Source organism: Labrus mixtus, chromosome 22 (assembly GCF_963584025.1).
Source record: "Labrus mixtus chromosome 22, fLabMix1.1, whole genome shotgun sequence".
In the NCBI taxonomy this organism is placed as follows: domain Eukaryota; kingdom Metazoa; phylum Chordata; class Actinopteri; order Labriformes; family Labridae; genus Labrus; species Labrus mixtus.
The window spans coordinates 4,461,445-4,474,992 of record NC_083633.1 but is presented as its reverse complement, the minus strand read 5'-3'; the positions used below and the strand labels follow the sequence as shown (position 1 = coordinate 4,474,992).

Here is a 13,548-nt window from a genome sequence, read left to right as displayed (position 1 = left end):
CTTGAGATGCATCATCTCATTTTCAAGGGGGTCCTTACAAAACATAAATGAATCATCATAATACAAAATCAAAATAAAAGGTAAATCCAAAACATAATACCAAACATTTAAACACAGACACCCACACCACAAACACACACACACTCACAATCACTCAAGAAAAAAAATACCAATAATAATAATAAAAAAAGAAAGAAAGAAAGGAAAACCTCTGCATATATATATATGCATACACACTATACAGTACATACACACATAGTGTACGCAACATTAAGGCACAAGGTACAGAACAGTACATACATGTAGATATGAGGTACACGAGCAAGAGGAGAGCAAGTCCAGACAGACTAAGTCGAACAGAGAAAGAAAATCAAAAGCAAGAGCAGGATGTTTGACAATGAGTAAGTAGAGATGATTTAAAAATATGAAAAGAGGTGATAGATCTAAGTGAGCGAGGTAGGTTATTCCAATCTGATGGAGCTTTAAATTTAAATGCACGGCGACCAATTTCTTTCTTGATTCTTGGTGTGAAGAAAAATAGATGATCAGTATGCCTTAGGCTATACTGTGAACTGAAAGGGATTAGGGAAATTGTTTCAAGTACGGAGGAAAATTAAAATAGATACATTTAAAAGTAAATAGCGACCAATGAAATTTCCTTCTCGACTTGGGAGCCAGCCAATTCAAGGACTCATACATTAGGCAATGATGGGTCCTATATGGACACCTCAGAACAAATCTACAGAGACTGTTATATAAGATAGTGAGGGGTCGAAGATTTGTCTCTGAGGTGTTCCCATAGATAACATCAGCATAATCAAGGATTGGCAGCACCAATTGTGTCACGATTCTTCTCTGGACTTGCAGTGAAAAACATTCAACAGAACGATAAAGTGATTTTAGACGACCATATATTTTCTTAGAAATTGAGTTGATATGAGGTTTGAAAGATAACTGGGAATCTAGCCAAAGGCCCACATATTTAAATTCATCTACTTTTTCTAATGCTGTTCCATCCAGGAAATTAATATGCCAGTTTTTTGTTAAGGGCAAAGAATCTGGTCGAGTGCAGAACAACATAAAATATGATTTTTTCTTATTCAGAAGAAGCTTATTGACAGAGAACCATTTTTGGACTAGATTAAAATGAGATTGTACTGAGTATTGAATTTGTGAAATGTCTGAACTGGAGGAGTATATTACAGTGTCATCTGCAGATAAATGAATTTGACAGTCAGAACAGACTTGTGAGAGGTCATTGATGAAGATGGAGAATAATAGAGGACCTAAAGATGAACCTTGTGGCACACCTTTATCAATAATCTTGAATTCTGACTGGCTGCCCTGAAAAAAACACATTGACTTCTATAATGAAGAAAAGAGTTGAAAAACAACAAAGAGTCAGTAGAGAGACCAATAGCATGTAGTTTATCTAAAAGGAGATAGTGATCAACCATGTCAAATGCTTTATCAAGGTCAATGAATATAGCACCTGTAGACATATTGCTGTCAGATGCTGACTGTATGTCATTGGTGAATTTTAGGAGAGAAGTGGTGGTCGAGTGGTTTGGTCTAAAACCAGATTGGTGTGTTGATAATAAGCTGTGATCATTAAGATATTTAGATAATTGATTAAAGATGAGTTTTTCAAATATTTTTGCTATGCTATTAATAATTGAGATAGGTCTATAATTATTGATGTCCGTGGGGTCACCCCCTATATGGAGAGGGGTTACTTCCAGGATGAGGGAGTTTTACCAGTTGCAAGAGATAAATTAATAAATCAAATGATAAAACATGAGAGGCAAGTTTAAAGAACTTAATCTCCAGACCATCTGGACCAGCACTGCATCCAGAGCTTAGACCATCAGTGACCTGTTGGACATCAGTTGGTGTGATAGTTCTAAAGGAAAAGGAACTGCCACATCTGTTCTGAGTCGGGGTAAAGTCAGAGTGAGAATAACCAGACAGGGAGCTACCAATTGTAGAGAAGTGTTGGCTAAATGCCTCTGCAATTAATGATGGTTCACTGACAGTTTCATTGTTTATTCTGATACGAGTAGTAGGATTTTTTGTGGGTTTATTTGTTATACTATTGATTCTCTTCCAAAATTGCTTTGGGTTCTTAAAATCAGTTGACAGACAGTCTTTGTAATAATTTGCCTTAGCATTTCTAGTATTGGTTTTACATTTATTCCTCAGCTCTTTATAAGCATTCAAGTCAGAAGAATCATTTGTTGCACGGTATTTTTTCCAAGCCTTGTCTCTTTGTTTGAATAAGTTTATAAGATCGCCTTTTATCCAAGGTAAATGTCGACCCTTGACTTTAATTGTTGTACAGGGAGCATGTTTATTAATTATCTCAACAAGCTCAGTATAAAAGTAATTCCAGGCATCTTCAATGGATGGTATTAGTTGAAATCTTGAGATGCTTGTGATATTGGGGTCGGAGCTGTGCTCCTACAAACAGATGAGGCTGGACGAGACCGACCAGTAGCTTATTTCTCTCGAAAGCTAAACAAACATCAGAAAGCTTATTCAACCATTGAGAAGGAAGCTTTAGGTCTGGTTTTGGCAGTCAAGCATTTTGAAATGTATGTGTCTCATTCAGGCCGAGAGGTTGTGGTGTTTACGGACCACAATCCCCTCTCTTTTCTAGCAAAGTTCAAAACATTGAATCAGAGAGTGTTCAGGTGGGCGCTAGTTTTGCAGCCTTACAGTTTGGTTGGTTCTTCTTCATTCAGCAGTGTTTTGCAAAACATTCCAGCGGTCAGCATTCCCACGAATTTCCGCAATGCATTCACTAAGTTCTCAGAGGTGTTGCTGTTATGAAGGTTGGATTTTGTTAAATATCATGAGTAACACCCATACTGTACAGATACCCCAAACATCTTTGTCAATACCATCCGTCCATTAGCAACAACACTTATCATCCTCCGGCAGTGAAGTCATATCTTCTTTTTCTCACTAGAGCTTTGCATAACACCGCCCTTCAGTGCTATGATAAGCCAAATATATTTTGTGAAGTGACTGACAAGTACTCACTTTCCCAAAGCTTGCCTGAAGGGCCTGCTGTTAGGAGGCTTCTTCATAACCATGTTATGTAAGCATGAGTCTCCCCTGAGTACAGGAGCCCTCTGTTTGGGGCCCATGTGTTTCAGGCAAAAGCTGTATGAATCAGTGATCGTAAACCTCAATGCAATCTGTGAGAAAAACTTTTTTATTTTTTGCATTTTTAATGTTGTTGATTTTTTACTTTGGGAATATATCGGGATCCTGTCTTCTCACCACAAAGGCACAACCGCACAGAAATCTGCTCTTCCTTTTTCACAGAAGTCAAGAGCTTCCATTAAGAAATGTAGGTAATGTTTTTTTTCTATCTCAAATACGTTGAAACACATCAAAGGAATTTTAAAAAAAAAAATCAGAAAAGGCTCTGAGATAAAAGCGACAATATTTACCATTTTCAACCATAAAATAGTCTTTTCAAAGTCGATCTAATAGTTCAATAACGTTTGACATGGAGAATAGCATTCCCATTTCCACAAAGAAGCAGAGGATTTTATGGCACACCTTCACCAACTACCAAGGTGCATGAAGAGTGAAAGGCTTGAGGCAAAAAGCTCCAGCAACACTTGCAGCACGAAGATCAACTTTATTAAAGGGATACTTCACCCGTTGAAACATGAATCTGTATTGACATTGGGTCATATATGTAGTAGAAATGTGAAAAACATTTTGAAGTTGGTGCCTTCTTGGCCGAGAAAAGGCAGAAAATGTCTTTTTGGCTCATGTGGATGAAAGACACCAAATCCCAGAATGCACAGCACCACAGGCCACTCCCACTAAGGTCAGGTTTACAGACATATTTACTTTAACACATAAGGCCGTTTCCTCAACTGATTCCAAGATTTCTTCCAGAAGGAATTGGTATCTTGGAAATTCCTGGCAGAAAACAGACTCTATGTCTGTGTCCACAGGCAAACAGTGAGAGCACCGACACTACCAGTCCGCCCCAGCTCGAGCCGGCCCCGGCTCCTCGTCCTCACCGCCGCCGACAGGCAGGCCTTATGTCTTGGCTGCTGAGCTGGCAGCGGCGGCCAGCAATATAGCCGGGAGACGGTTGCTGCTGACAGGCTGGTTTTGTTTCTCAGCTGCTGCGGCCAGTGGCGGTCCCGGCGGCCAGCCGCCAGCGGCCAGATTTCCAAAAGGAGCCTGGGTGCCCTGTTTTCAGCACTATGTAACTTTGGCAGCGGTCCAAGATTCTGGTGAAAAGTGCAAACAGCTTTACAGCACTAGTTCACAGAGCAGCTTTCAGCCATAAAGTAACAAAAGTTCTCTACAGTGCAGTTGCACTCAGCGACCTTGGATGGGAGCCAAAGCGCACCAAACTGAATTCCCCCTTAGAGTTGCTTTAAAAAGGAACTTAAAAAGAGATCACTGACTTTGCTGACCTGATTTGACCGCTTACAATTTTTGATAAAAAACAAAATGTGTTACACATAGGGGTGGCTGTGGCTCAGTTGGTAGAGTCGTCGTCTCTCAACCGGAAGGTCAAGGGTTTAATCCCTAGCTCCTGCAGCAACATGTCCGATTTGTCCTTGGGCAAGACACTTAACTCTGAATTGCTCCTGCTGCTTCATCGGTGGCGTATGAATGGGATTAGTTACTTTTGATGGTTTCACTAAATAGCAACCACTGCCATCAGTGTGTGAATGGATGTGAATGTGTAGGTGTGACATGCGGTGTAAAAGCGCTTAGTCAGAAGACTAGAAAAGCGCTATATAAGCTCAAGTCCATTAACCATATTGAGCTAGAAAAAAGTAGCTTACTTATTTATTTTCTATGACAATTATAAAACAAACTCAACTGCATCAATAGATTCAAAATAACATCACTCTACATATGCTTTAACTTTCAGATACAGATTACAGTTTAAATATAAGTCAATAGCAAAATGTACAAAGATTTTCCTTTCATGTTAACTTTTTTCCTCCCCAAAGTGCACTGACCGATGGTGATCTGACTGACGCAGCTGTAGAAGGTTCCTGAAGAGAACATCTTTCTCTTTCTCCTCCGTGTTGGTCGCAGACAAAGATGAATCGTCTAGAAGTGAACGGACTGTGCGGGAATGACACCACATTACCACTAACTCACTCATAGTGGACAAGAGCAAGCTAACACACGGCTATGGTGACAAAGGTGGGCTCTGTTTTGTCTAATAAGTCTACGAATGGTAGTCCTCCTTGGAACTGTCTTGGTGCTAAGCCAAAGAAGAAATCATTTCTCTGGGAAAAGGGAGGACGGATAACAGGCAGAGCACAGCGAGCTGAGATATATGATGTGACCGGCTGGCCTGCACTACCTCCCCTGCAAAGTGCCTCTTAAACCTCTGTATCAAGAGGGACACAGCCGTGGACAGCTGTGAAAGGGAAGGTTAGGAACAAACCTCCCCCACAAATGAATGTGGAACTACAGAACAGATATTCCACTCTGTTACAGAGCCCTGGATCTTCATCTGGTTCTCCATCCTCAGACACCAGGGTAAGGACTGAAAACATATCAAAAAGTAAAAGGCTACAGGGAAAGCTAAAGCCTGGGCTTCAAACTCTGATTGTGGGTGACTTTGCTGTTAAAGATGTACAAAGGATGTGCAGTAAAAACACAGAAGTACTGTGTTTTCCCAGAGATATGGTCTCTGATTTAGCAGAAAGGATCCTGCATATTGTGGCTGAACACCCGACTGTGAAGAATGTCATACTGCACATTGGGTCAAATGATGTCACAAAACAACAATCTGAAGTCTTGAAGCAGGACTTCACTGGTCTGCTGAAGATGGTCAGCCCCTTGGATGTGGATGTGTTTATCAGCGGCCCCATACCACCAGTCAGAAGAGCAGAGGAGAGATTCAACAGGTTGTTGGCACTGAATAACTGGCTTACAACTGCATGTAATGCCCATTCAGTGAATTTCATTAACAATTTTAACATTTTCTGGGAACGCAGACATCTTTTTAAGGCAGATGGATTTTGCCTGAACATGTCAGGGGTGAAACTGTTCACCTCTAACCTATTTTACTCCCTGCCTCAACCATCAGTTCTCTCTGCCAAGGACAAGAGACAAAAGAAAACAGCTTTCAAGAAAGACAAAACACAGCGGGATGACAACCTTCATCAAGAATCACGTCTGCCAGTATCTGAGAAGAGACCTAAAGAGGAGAGACATCGGAACCAAGAGGAGGGGTCTCCATCCACCTTCGACCCCCTCACCAACACCTGTGAAGTCTCACCACCCTTGACCCCTCGAACCCCGATCAGATCATCATCTTCCTCCCTAATCACCCTATCTACCTCCTCCCCCCACCTGGAGTTCACTGACCAGATGAAGGAGCTGGTCAATGCTGGATTAAAAAGTACCCCCCGCCCTTCTCCCTTTTTCTCTTCCATAAACACCCGACGGCGCCCACCATCGCCCATTCCGAGACGGCTGTCACACCCCAACTTGGTTAGATCAAAATAACAGTGCAGCTGTTCTTATCGAGTCAACCCCTCCCAACTTCAGTTTTGTAAGTGAGGCTAGAGTGCACAAGAGAGGAGGAGGAGTTGCAGTTTTGTTTAATGATTCCTTCCAATGTAAGCAATTATCTTTTGGAAATTTTGCTTCTTTTGAATATGTGGCCCTTCAGTCCACCCCCAGAGCTAAATGTTCCTAAATATTTACAGGCCACCTGAATACTATGCAAACTTTTTCGATTATTTCACTGAACTGCTGTCTGTGCTCTGTATTGACTTTGACTGTGTTATTATTGTTGGTGATTTTAACATTCATGTTGATAACCCCCAGGACAGAGGGACTAAAGAACTGTTTCACACTCTTGATAGCTTTGGGCTGACTCAGCACGTGACAGAGCCCACACACAACAGAGGGCACACTCTGGACTTAATCATCTCCAAGGGCTTGGACATCTCCAAGGTTGTTGTTTCAGATGTTGCCCTCTCTGATCACTCCTGTGTTTTATTTGAGAGTACTATGTCAGTGTACAAAAGTATTCAAACAAAAGTAATCACAAAACGGTGTATCACTGAAAACACCAGTGAAATCTTTAACCAGGTTTTCTCTTCCACAGCTGCCCTGTCCTGGGGCTCAGTCAGTGAGTTGGTAGATAACTTCAATTCTAAAATCACAAATGTTATTGATTCCATTGCTCCCACTAAGGTGAAGGTTGTCTCTGGTAAGAAAAAATCTCCATGGAGAAATTCGACACTGGTATGAAACGGAAAAAGAGATTGTCGAAAAGCTGAACGCAGGTGGCGTAAAACTAATCTCCAGATTCATTATGACATCTACAAAGAGAGACTTCACACTTATAATTCACAACTGAGGAATGCAAGGCAATCTTTCTTCTCTGACATCATCACCAGAAACAATAATAATGCTCGTGCCCTGTTTGCTACTGTCGACAGGCTAACAAACCCTCCTGTGTCAATAGCATCAGAATTTAATTCTACCAGGGCCTGTAATACATTTTCCACCTTCTTTACTGAAAATATCCAGAAAATTAGACAAACTGTCAGTAACTCATCATCAGGATCAGGATATGTGCTGTGTCCATTTAAAACCAACTTAAGCACCATGACACAATTTAATCAAATCAACCTTAAAAACCTGAAGGACATTATACAACAATTAAATTCCTCCCCCTGCTGTCTTGCTGTTTCCCAAGTCATGGCTCCAGATCTGTTACAAATTGTAAACCTGTCTCTTCCCACAGGCCCTGAAAACAGCAGTCATCAAGCCACTATTAAAAAAGAACAATCTAGACAAGTCAATAATGAACAATTACAGGCCATTATCAAATCTTCCTTTTTTATGTAAAAATAATCGAAAAAGCTGTTTTTCAACAGTTAAATAACTTTTGACATTGAGCGACTGTTTCGATGTCTTCCAGTCAGGTTTTAGACAAAATCACAGCACTGAGACAGCTCTGGTTAATAAGTGTTTAATGACATCCGTTTAAACACAGACAGTGGCAGAACCTCAGTCTTAGTTTTACTTGATCTCAGTGCTGCGTTTGACACAGTTGACCACAATATATTACTCGACGGACTGGAAAACTTGGTGTGAGTTTCTGGCACAGTACTAAACTGGTTTGAATCCTACTTAAAGGACAGGGACTTCTTCGTGTCTATAGGTAACTTCAAATCTGAGCAAACAAAAACTACTTGTGGAGTTCCCCAAGGTTCCATCCTAGGGCCTCTTCTGTTTAACCTCTACATGCTCCCACTAGCTCAGATTATAAAAAACAATAAAATAAGTTATTATAACTACGCAGACGACACACAAATATATATTACAATGTCGCCAGGCAACCATGGTCCCATAAAAGCACTGGGTAAATGCATAGAACAAATCAATGAGTGGATGTGCAAAAATGTTCTCCAGCTAAACAAAGACAAAACTGAGGTTGTTGTTTTTGAAGCAAAGGAGGAGCGACTAAGAGTCAGCAATCAGCTTCAGTCAGTAAGATTTAAAACCACAGGCCAGGCAAGAAATCTGGGCGTAGTGATGGACTCAGACTTCAATTTTAAAAGCCACATTAAGACAATTACAGTCAGCCTACTATCACCTACAATTCTACAATTCTACAATTCACTTAGCAGACGCTTTTATCCAAAGCGACATACATCAGAGAGTAAGTACAATACAAGCAAGGATCTAGAAAAAGGGAACAATGTCAGTAAGAGCAAACGATCAGCTTTGAGTCCGATTGGACACACAGGTGCTGACAGGCATTAAACAGAGGCAAAGCACAACATTGACGGCAGTTCTTGAGAGCTTTAATCAGTATAGAAACCATCTTATAAGTCATCGTTATCAAACAAAAACAATCGTGAAAACATCATCATTAAGTTAGTAGGTATTCATGAAAGAGCTGGGTCTTTAGCTTTTTCTTAAAGGTGCAGAGGGACTCTGCAGATCGAATGGAGTTTGGAAGTTCATTTCACCACCGGGGGGCAACAGAGGAGAAGAGTCTAGTCAGAGACTTAGGACCCTGTTGTGAAGGTTGGATCAGACGCCTTTCATTGGTAGAGCGTAGTGGGTGGGAGGGAGTGTAGACCTGGATGAGAGAGTTAAAGTAAGGAGGAGCCGTTTTTGTCACTGTTTTGTAAGCGAACAGCAGAGTTTTAAATTTGATGCGAGCAGTAACTGGGAGCCAGTGTAAGGAGATGAACAGCGGAGTGACATGTGCTCTTTTAGGAAGGTTGAAGACCAGTTGTGCTGCTGCATTTTGTATCATCTGCAGGGGTTTGATAGTGCATGTAGGAAGACCTGCCAGTAGAGAGTTGCAATAATCGATGCGTGATATCACAAGAGCCTGTACCAGGAGCTGTGTAGCGTGTTCTGACAGGTAAGGTCTGATCTTCCTGATGTTGTACAGGGCAAATCGACATGACCGGGCAATCGAGGCTACTTGAACCTTAAAAGTTAGCTGGTCATCAATCATGACACCCAGGTTCCGGTGCAGACTTTGTGGGCATGAGTTTGGTTGTTCCAAGCTGGATATTGATCTGTGGTTGCATAGAGGGACTGGCTGGGATGATAAGGAGCTCCGTCTTTGAAAGATTGAGTTGAAGGTGGCGTTCATTCATCCATTTAGAGATATCAGCAAGGCATGACGAGATTCTTGCAGAGACTGTAACATCGTCTGGCGGGAATGACAGGAAGAGCTGGGTATCGTCAGCATAGCAGTGGTATGAGAAGCCATGAGAGCGGATTATTGAACCAAGTGAGCTTGTGTATATGGAGAAGAGAAGGGGACCAAGCACTGACCCTTGAGGTACCCCTGTGGATAAGCTGTGCGCTTTGGACACTTCTCCCTTCCATGACACTAAAGGATCGCCTAGAGAGGTAAGACACGAACCAGCAGAGAGCAGATCCTGAGATGCCAAGTTCAGAGAGTGTGGATAGGAGGATTTGATGGTTGACTGTGTCAAAGGCAGCAGACAGGTCTAGCAGTAATAGAACTGAGGACTGACCTGCAGCTCTGGCAGCTTGTAGCGATTATGTTACTGACAGTAGTGCAGTTTCAGTAGAGTGGCCCCGCTTAAAGCCTGACTGATTTGGGTCAAACAGATCGTTTATGGACAGGAACTCAGAGACTTGCTTGAAGACTGTGCGCTGAAATATTTTTGACAGAAAGGGCAGAAGAGAAACCGGTCTGTAGTTTTCCAGCTGGGCTGGGTTTAGTGTGTGTTTTTTGAGCAGAGGGGTGACCCGAGCTTGCTTGAATGCGGTGGGGAACACACCCGTTGACAGAGAGGAGTTGATGATATGCTTAAGTGCAGCATTAAGCGGAGAGGAAATGGTCTGCAGGAGGCTTGATGGTATTGGGTCCAGAGGACAGGTGGTGGGCCGAGAGTCTAGCACAAGCTTAGAGACTTCATCCTCAGTCAGAGAGGAGAATGAGTCGAGTGAGGCACTTTTGGTTGGTGCCTTTGGGCTGAGTTGGTCAGGCTCAGAAAACTGGTTACTGATGGTTGCAACCTTTTCAGTAAAATACGAGGCAAACATGTCTGGTGTGAACAGATCGGAGGGTGGAGGAGGAGGTGGTTGAAGCAGTGAGTTAAAAGCAGACATTTTTTTTCTTGTATCTGTGGCATTGCATATCTTGTTCTGATAATATGATGTCTTGGCCGTTTTCAGGCTGGAGGAGAATGAGACAAGTCTTTGCTTATAGTCATTGAGGTCAGCGGACTGTTTGGATTTTTGCCATTTTCTCTCTGCTGACCTCAGCCCTGCTCTTTGCTCTCTTATGACTTCTGTGAGCCATGGGCTAGGGTGGGTTTTGCGAGCAGGTTTGGAAACCAGAGGGCAGAGCTTGTTCAGAGATGAGGCTAGTGTGGAGCAGAGTCTGTCTGTAGCCTCGTCTGTAGAGAGTGCGGTAAAGACCTTTTGGGCAGGCATGGCAGCCATTACCTCGTTAGACAGCTGAGCTGGCTTGAGCATTCGCATGTTTTGGTGGTATGACACCATTTGTGGGTGTGCCTGAGGGAGTTCCGGCAAGGAGATTGTGACTTGAATAAAGAAGTGGTCTGATAGATGTAGAGGGGTGACAGTCAGGTTTGCTGTCGAGCAGTTCCGAGTCAGGATTAAATCAAGAGTGTTGCCAGCTTTGTGGGTATAGAATAGAATAGATGTTTATTGCCATTTGCACAGGTACAGGACAGTAAAAGATAAAGATAAACTTTATTGATCCCCCGTGGGGGAAATTTGTGCATTACAGCAGCTCCAGAAAACAGGGGACGGGAATACAATTATTAAAAATAAAAATAGAAGTTAAAATCAAATCAAACATATTTACATTCAGTTAAATAAAAATAATACAATAATGTAAAGTTACACAGTAACTACAAAAAAGCTACAAAAAAGGTTTTGTTCTTAAAAAACACACATAGTGTGTAGCATGAGGTGGTGATGCTGTTAAAGAGTCTGATTGAACAGTCTGATGGCAGATGGGATGAACGACCTGCAGTAGCGCTCTGTCTTGCAGGGTGGGTGTCTGAGTCTGCTGCTGAAGGAGCTGCTCAGGGCCCCCACAGTGTCATGCAGGGGGTGAGAGGGGTTGTCCAGGTACATTGGAATTCTTGTGCGTTTCTCCCTGAGTCAGCTTCTACAAAAAAGTTAAAATTATATATAAAATAGAATAACATTGTAAGAAAAAAAAGAAAGAGTACAAAAAAGTAAAAATAAATAAGTTGTATTAACAGCTAAGTAAATTAAAATAAACTGTACAGAAGTTATACACTGTATAATACAAAAAAATAAAAAATAACAAGGGGAACACTGTACAATGAAATGAAAATATAAGTTTTCTTATTACACTTATTATCTCTTATTGCACCTGAGGTTATTGCACACATATTTTTCACATTATATAATTGCACTGTTTTTTGTTTTTAAGGTTAATATTGCACACTTGTATTGCACTGTGAGGTGGTCAACTGTCCATTTAGTCTGTGAGGTGTGGGGTGAAGTTCCTTCCCATCTTAATGTCCTGTGCTACAAGTCTCACGGCAGCAGGGAAAAAACTGTTGTGGTAGCGGGCCTTGTGGGTGGAGATGCTCTCTGGCCTGTGATGTCGCAGGTTATAGCCCGAGTTCTTCCACCTGAACAGAGCATGAGCTGGGTGCTGTTTGTCCTTGAGGATGCTCTGTGCTTGTCCTCTGCAGCGCTGTGTGTACAGTGTGTCCATGGAGGGGAGGTTGGAGCCAGTGATTCTCTCTGCAGTCTTTATGACCCGTTGAAGCGATTTCCTCTCAGACAGTGTGGTGTTTCCGAACCACACAGTGATTCCACTGGTGAGGATGCTTTCAACGAGTCCTCTGTAGGCCTGGGTGAGGGGCTGACATTTAAGTCCAGTCTTCTTCAGCAGCCCTGCGTTGTTCCGGCATGAAGGTGTAGCTCCGGGAAGGAGTCGAGCAGTTTGGCGTTAAAATGTCCTTTGTGACTCATCTCACCAAGCTGTATCAGTGTCGCCCGATCATACTTGACACTGGCCCTAACGTACCGCACATTAAACGAAAGAAGATAAAACAATAACACGAAAACTACGAAAAACTTGACTCGGAGAGCTACGCTATGTCGCCCACAGGGGAGCGCCATCTTGATAGGGTAGGAGGAGTTGGGACCTGCGTGAGGTCAAATGAGGATAGGAGAGCAAGGAAGTCTGTTGCCTGGGCTTTATCAGTGTGTACATTCATGTCTCCCATTACAATCAGTGGTGTTCCATGATCAGGGATTTCTGAGAGTAGCATGTCCAGTTCCACAACAAAATCATTCAGATTACACCCTGGTGGGCGGTAAATGATAGCAATGTACATTTTAATACGAGCAGTAACCAAGATTGTGTGATATTTAAATGAGGAGTTGTTGCTCAGTGAGAAGAGTTTATTGAATTTCCAGGTATTAGAAATGAGGATACCTGTACCACCTCCACGTCCAACAGAGCGGGGTGTGTGAGAACACTGTGTCAACAGAAAGAGCAGCTGGTGTGACTGTATTTTCTGGGCGGATCCAGGTTTCAGAAATGGCAAGTGCCTGAATGTCTGACATTTGTGCAAGTGCTTGGATGAATTCAGTTTTATTCACAGCAGATTGACAGTTCCAGAGGCCAAAAGTAAATGAACGGTGGATAAGTTAAGCAGAGACAAGTTTTTAAGATTTGACAGAGATTTCTTTGTAGCACATGTTGCGTTTAGCAGATGACCAGAGGAAATAGGCAAAGCAGTAGTCGTTGATGCCCGGGCTCTGTGGCCACGCTGAAGTGTCAGACACTGACAAGACCTTCCTAGTTTTCAGATCAGAGCTTGTTCTGCTGGCAGTTTTGGATTCAGACTCTTTCAAGCTTGGAAATTTCGTGACAATCCCGCCCCAGATTTTCAGCTTGCAATCAACAGAGGGTGTGACACGCGTCAACTGCCTCTCCTATTGATGCTCAGAGAATGAAACTTAAGTTCTCAGTCCAAACAAATCCTGACAACGACCCAC

General features: G+C 42.4%; 1 long non-coding RNA gene across 1 annotated transcript in view; it reads right to left on the bottom strand.

The window, feature by feature from the left end:
- The window catches only part of LOC132956441 (uncharacterized), a 35,293-nt gene extending 30,236 nt beyond the window's left edge, over positions 1-5,057 (bottom strand). The window contains exon 1 of the long non-coding RNA XR_009666029.1: positions 5,013-5,057. This is a non-coding gene — a long non-coding RNA (uncharacterized LOC132956441). The remainder of the gene's footprint in view (positions 1-5,012) is intronic.
- Positions 5,058-13,548: the final 8,491 nt, after the last annotated feature.